The 6841-nt window shown below is 44.0% G+C and overlaps 1 pseudogene; it reads left to right on the top strand.

Moving 5' to 3' along the window:
• The first annotated feature begins 2095 nt into the window (after nt 1–2095).
• On the top strand, nt 2096–5233 carry LOC137758635 (UDP-N-acetylglucosamine--peptide N-acetylglucosaminyltransferase 110 kDa subunit pseudogene; annotated as a pseudogene).
• The last annotated feature ends 1608 nt before the right edge of the window (nt 5234–6841 follow it).

Here is a 6841-nt window from a genome sequence, read left to right as displayed (position 1 = left end):
CTTGAGAGGTTGTGGAGTGGGCAGTTCATGAGTTTAATCTTGGACCTGCTGAGTTTTAAATATCCCTGGGATGTCCTAGAGAAGAAGCCAAGCAGGAGGTGTCTGTTAGGTAGATATCTTCTGCCTCCCCATCTAGAGCCACTCTCCACCCATCTCTACGCTGATCCCTGCCCGGAGACATTAACGTGTGTGGGATGTCAAGATTCCATGTATCCCCAGCGCCTGCTCCCGTGTGCGCTGCCTTCTAGTTGCGTTCAGCCCATAGGAGGTACATGAGGGAAGAAGCGTGAAGGCTGAGTATTTACTCGATACGATATACATCCTGCATCATCTCTTCCTCTTCCCCACCTCCTCCTCTTTCCACCCTGCCTCCTTCAAACCCTCCTCCTCTGCCTCCTGCGCCTCCTGCTCTTCTTCCTCCCACGTCTTCCTCTTTTTTTCTCTCTCGAATCCAGTAATCATTTCCACCTCCTCCTTTTTCAAAAAACTAATTAATTAATTTTTGGCTGCATTGGATCTTTGCTGCGCCCGGGCTTTCTCTAGTCGCGGCAAGTGGGGGCTACTCTTCGTTGCAGTGAGTGGGCTTCTCATTTCGGTGGCTTCTCTTGTTGCAGAGCACGGGCTCTAGGTGCCCGGTCTTCAGTAGTTGCGGCCCGCGGGCTCAGTAGTTGTGGCTCGTGGGCTCTAGAGTGCAGGCTGAGTAGTTGTGGCGCACAGGCTCAGTTGCTCCGTGGCATGTGGGATCTTTCCGGACCAGGGCTTGAACCCCTGCACTGGCAGGTGGATTCTTAACCACTGAGCCACCAGGGAAGTCCCTAACCTCCTCCTTTAAGCCTAGGCAGTAAAAGCTCCCTGAGATGCTGGACTACTGTCCTCTGTTGTTTTCCCCAAACCCTTTGCAAATGATCTCTTGACTACAGTCTCCTTAATTACGGTACATTTGAGTGTGCCACCTTTCTCTTTCAGGGATTCTGACTTATACTGATAGGTAAGAAATGCCTGGGGGAGAGTTAAATTTGAGTCACCTGAGTAGAGGTGGTCATTGGAGCCGTGGCTATAAATGTGAATATCTTGGGAGACAGTGTAGAGAAGGAATGGGCCCTGAGGAACTCAAACATGTAATGGCTTTCAGAGGAGGATAATCTTGCAAAGGAATTGGAGAAGTAGCAACCAAAGTGAGGTGAAAAATCAGGGCAGTGTGTGTCATAGAAGTCAAAGGAGGCAAAGGGAAGAAAAAGAGCGTTGGTAGTCAAGATTATCAGTTGGTCCTGCAAAGTCATTGGATTTAGTGACTTATACCCTCGTGAATCTGTTACATATTTTCTGTGCTCCCTCTGAATAATGATTTAAATTTTTTTACATTAACTTATCTATAATTTATCTTAGGTAAATACAGTCAAATTTGTTTTAGAACGTATTTTAAGGTAAAAATTAACTACCCTTCCTTAACCATTATTCCAACATTATTTATGTTCTACTTTCTCTATTACCATTATTTCCTCCAACATTCACTGTTTCTAAAAATATAAAGAGATGTTTGAGCACTTTCTACTAGATGTTTAAGAGCTTTCTATTTGACTGTATCATAGTGGTTCAATGGTTGTCGCTTTAGCATTCATTTTAAAATTGATCCATTAGAACAAGTCTAACCTCTTAATTTTAATTTTCAGAATTCTATTATCAATAGCCCCATTTATTCTTCCAGATAAACTCTATATTTTTTTAACATCTTTATTAGAGTATAATTGCTTTACTATGGTGTGTTAGTTTCTGCTTTATAACAAAGTGAATCAGTTATACATATACATATGTCCCCACATCTCTTCCCTCTTGCATCTCCAGATAAACTTTAGAACCATCTTATCAATTAAAAAAAACTTAAACTTCATTGTGATTTTTTTCAAGACCGTGAGAGATAGATGGCCAACCAGAGTTCCTAAGGTTCAGTGTATGTAACTGCTGCCGCCGCTTAAGCCTGCCAAAGCAGTGGTACGGCTACTGCCCTTGTATTTGCTACCTCTAGAAACATTCTTGCCAGTAGTGGCAGCAGCGGGACTCAATTACCCTCTTTTCGCACTCCCTCCAGAAGCTCCAGATGGCGTCTTCCGTGGGCAACGTGGCCGACAGCACAGACCCAACGAAACGTATGCTTTCCTTCCAAGGGTTAGCAGAGTTGACACATCGAGCCTATCAGGCGGGAGATTTTGAGGCAGCTGAGAGACACTGCATGCAGCTCTGGAGACAAGAGCCAGACAATACTGGTGTACTTTTATTACTTTCATCTATACACTTCCGGTGTCGAAGGCTGGACGGATCTGCCCACTTTAGTACTCTGGCAATTAAAAAGAACCCTCTTCTGGCAGAAGCCTATTCGAATTTGGGGAATGTGTACAAGGAAAGCGGGCAGTTGCAGGAAGCAATCGAGCATTACCGGCATGCGTTGCGTCTCAAACCAGATTTCATCGATGGTTATATTAACCTGGCAGCCGCTTTGGTAGCAGCAGGCGACATGGAAGGGGCAGTACAAGCTTACGCCTCCGCTCTTCAGTACAATCCTGATCTGTACTGTGTTTGCAGTGACCTGGGGAACCTGCTCAAAGCCCTGGGTCGCTTGGAAGAAGCCAAGGCATGTTATTTGAAAGCAATTGAGACGCAACCGAACTTTGCAGTAGCTTGGAGTAACCTTGGCTGTGTTTTCAATGCACAAGGGGAGATTTGGCTTGCAATTCATCACTTTGAAAAGGCTGTCACCCATGACCCCAATTTTCTGGATGCTTATATCAATTTAGGAAATGTCTTCAAAGAGGCACGGATTTTTGAACGAGCTGTGGCAGCTTACCTTCGTGCCCTAAGCTTGAGTCCAAATCATGCAGTGGTACATGGCAGCCTGGCTTGTGTATACTATGAGCAAGGCCTGATAGATCTGGCAATAGACACCTACAGGCGAGCTATTGAATTGCAACCACACTTCCCGGACGCTTACTGCAACCTAGCCAACGCTCTCAAAGAGAAGGGCAGTGTTGCCGAAGCAGAAGATTGTTATAATACAGCTCTGTGGCTGTGTCCCACCCATGCAGACTCTCTGAATAACCTAGCCAATATCAAGCGAGAACAGGGAAACATTGAAGAGGCAGTTCGCTTGTATTGTAAAGCATTAGAAGTCTTCCCAGAGTTTGCTGCTGTCCATTCAAATTTAGCAAGTGTATTGCAGCAGCAGGGAAGAGTGCAGGAAGCTCTGATGCATTATAAGGAGGCTATTCGAATCAGTCCTACCTTTGCTGAGGCCTACTGTAATATGGGAAACACTCTAACGGGGATGCAGGATGTTCAGGGAGCCTTGCAGTGTTATACACGTGCCATTCAGATTAACCCTGCATTTGCGGATGCCCACAGCAATCTGGCTTCCATTCACAAGGATTCAGGGAATATTCCAGAAGCAATTGCTTCTTATCGCACTGCTCTGAAGCTTCAACCTGACTTTCCTGACGCTTATTGTAATCTGGCTCATTGCCTGCAGATTGTCTGTGACTGGACAGACTATGATGAGCGCATGAAGAGGTTGGTCAGCGTTGTGGCTGACCAGTTAGAGAAGAACAGGTTGCCTTCTGTGCAGCCTCATCACAGCATGTTATATCCTCTTCCTCACGGCGTCAGGAAGGCTATTGCCGAGAGGCATGGGCACCTCTGCCTGGATAACATCAATGTCCTTCACAAACCACCGTATGAACATCCAAAGGACTTGAAGCTCAGTGATGGTCGACTGCGTGTAGGATACGTGAGTTCTGACTTTGGGAACCATCCTACTTCTCATCTTATGCAGTCTATTCCAGGCATGCACAATCGTGATAAATTTGAGGTATTCTGTTATGCCCTGAGCCCAGATGATGGCACAAACTTCCGAGCGAAGGTGATGGCAGAAGCCGATCATTTCGTTGATCTTTCTCAGATTCCATGCGATGGAAAAGCAGCTGATCGCATCCATCAAGATGGTATACACATCCTCGTAAATATGAATGGTTATACCAGGGGTGCTCGAAATGAACTCTTTGCTCTCAGGCCAGCTCCTATTCAGGCAATGTGGCTGGGGTACCCTGGGACTAGTGGCGCGCTTTTCATGGATTATATCATCACTGATCGGGAAACTTCACCTGCTGAAGTTGCTGAGCAGTATTCTGAGAAACTGGCTTATATGCCCCATACTTTCTTTATTGGTGATCATGCTAATATGTTCCCTCACCTGAAGAAAAAAGCAGTCATCGATTTTAAGTCCAATGGGCACATTTATGACAATCGAATTGTGCTGAATGGCATCGACCTCAAAGCATTTCTTGATAGTCTACCAGACGTGAAAATTGTCAAGATGAAATGTCCTGATGGAGGAGACAAAGCAGACAGCAGCAATATAGATCTTAATATGCCTGTCATTCCTATGAATACGACTGCAGAAGCAGTTATGGAAATGATTAACAGAGGACAAATTCAGATAACAATTAATGGATTCAGTATTAGCAATGGACTGGCAACTACCCAGATCAACAATAAGGCTGCCACTGGAGAGGAGGTTCCCCGTACCATTATTGTAACCACACGTTCTCAGTACGGGTTACCGGAAGATGCCATTGTGTACTGTAACTTTAATCAGCTATATAAAATTGACCCATCTACTTTGCAGATGTGGGCAAATATTCTGAAGCGTGTTCCCAATAGCGTACTGTGGCTGTTGCGTTTCCCAGCAGGAGAACCTAATATTCAACAGTACGCGCAAAATATGGGCCTTCCCCAGAACCGTATCATTTTTTCACCTGTTGCTCCTAAAGAGGAACATGTTCGGAGAGGCCAGCTGGCTGATGTCTGCTTGGACACTCCACTCTGTAATGGACACACCACAGGGATGGATGTCCTTTGGTCGGGGACACCCGTGGTGACTATGCCAGGAGAGACTCTTGCTTCCCGAGTTGCAGCTTCCCAGCTCACCTGTTTAGGCTGTCTTGAGCTTATTGCTAAAAATAGACAAGAGTATGAAGACATAGCTGTGAAACTGGGAACTGATCTAGAATACCTGAAGAGAATTCGTGGCAAAGTCTGGAAGCAGAGAATATCTAGCCCTCTGTTCAACACCAAACAATACACACTGGAACTAGAGCGCCTCTATCTACAGATGTGGGAGCATTATGCAGCTGGCAACAAACCTGATCACATGATGAAGCCTGTTGACGTCACTGAGTCGGCCTAAATAATGACTGTGTGCGCAGGAGAATTACCCCTGTACCTGAGCCTCAACCTTCTGGGGGAAAGGGAACTAGATACGTTACTTTGTACTTACCTTTGTAGCAATATCATGTTGCAGATGGGTGACAGACAGTGATAACAGATAGCACAGCCAGACTTGCTTCCTGCATGATCATGACAGGGAGAGACACAAGAGATGGGAGACTGCTGTTCCACAAGGAGTCTCCGTAGAATTTTGCGGCAGCCAGGTGTTGCCTAAGTCTGGAAGGTCTGATCTCCCTTGGTCTTCCATGGGATGGGTGGTTAGTGTGGAGGGGAGATAGAGATTGCCCAGTCTTCTGAATTAAGTTTTTCTTTATATTTGGGGTATTGGAGCTATTAAAAATGTTTGGTTTCAGGTTTTATTCATGTGACGTGTATATGATTCTTTTGAGATAAGGTTTTAAGCTAAAATATTCCTTGTTTTAGTTTCTGAACTCTACAGACAAATGGGGACTTTGCTGGTGTAGTCTTTTTATAGGTTTTATAAACCACTTGAGCCTATATCAGTCATTTTAGTGTCTGACATGTTTGGAACTATCAGTGCTTTGTTGGTTTATGGCTTAAATTCTTTTTCTGGTCCGTTTCCTTCTTCCCTTCCCCCCACTTTAAACATTTTCCTGTATCTTGGCTAACAAAAAACCAAGTCTGATTCAAAACCTCCCAGAGTGTTTCTCTTAAACACATCATCTGGTGCCAAATGAAGATTCTTAGGAGTGATTATTAATTATGAAGGGCACAGTTGTGGTACTGTCACTGATGATAATAATAATGGATTTTTGGCCTAGAGTTTTGACCTATTGCACCAGTGTTTTACCGTTGACTGCCCCTCTGTGCTGCTTCCAAAAGTGATAGTGTGTGATCAGATTTTTACTTTCACTTCTAAAGTTTGTTCTTTTTTTTAAAGTGAGTCCTGTTCTTCCTTTTTCTTTCAGCAGAAATGAAATCCCAGGTAAGTACAAGTATTCAAATATTTGATCAGTAAGTCCCAGTTATCTCCAGTGCATTAAATAACTTTCATCAAAAAACATGTTATAGGTAAAAAGCTCTGGAGGACCAGCTATGTATATGATTATTATGCTTCAGACCTTCTAGGGTGTTACACATAATAACTTGTCTTCTGGACGTGGTCTTGAAGTCTATGGATTCAGCCTCAGTAGTAGCGAACTGCACTGCTACTTGGTTTGGAGTATAAATTAGACTTTAGCCCTCCTGGGGGTTGAGTTTTTGGTATTGAAAACCATAGGAATGAAATTATTGTATTTCAACAAAGGACTGAGGGCTTGAGGCTTAAACAAGCCAACATATGAATATATGTTTTTGTCTTGCTGTACTGCACATATGCTGTCTAGTAACAGATATTTTGTCTGCTAGTAGTGTTCTAGATTCTGTCTTTCCAAAGTGCTGAGGCAGTGCATCTATTCTGTAGTTGCAGCTGATGCCTGAATGTATCCTAGCTGACAAATGATTGATTAAGAAGCACTTGAATTTCGGAAAGATTTGTACTGTTAACCAAAATCTGAGCAAGGAGTCTCAAATGTAATTCTTAGCCAGAATTACATGTTAATGAACG

This window comes from Eschrichtius robustus, chromosome 2 (genome assembly GCF_028021215.1).
Source record: "Eschrichtius robustus isolate mEscRob2 chromosome 2, mEscRob2.pri, whole genome shotgun sequence".
NCBI lineage: Eukaryota > Metazoa > Chordata > Mammalia > Artiodactyla > Eschrichtiidae > Eschrichtius > Eschrichtius robustus.
The sequence above is the reverse complement of the archived record's forward strand: the minus strand, read 5'-3'. Positions and strand labels throughout refer to the sequence as shown.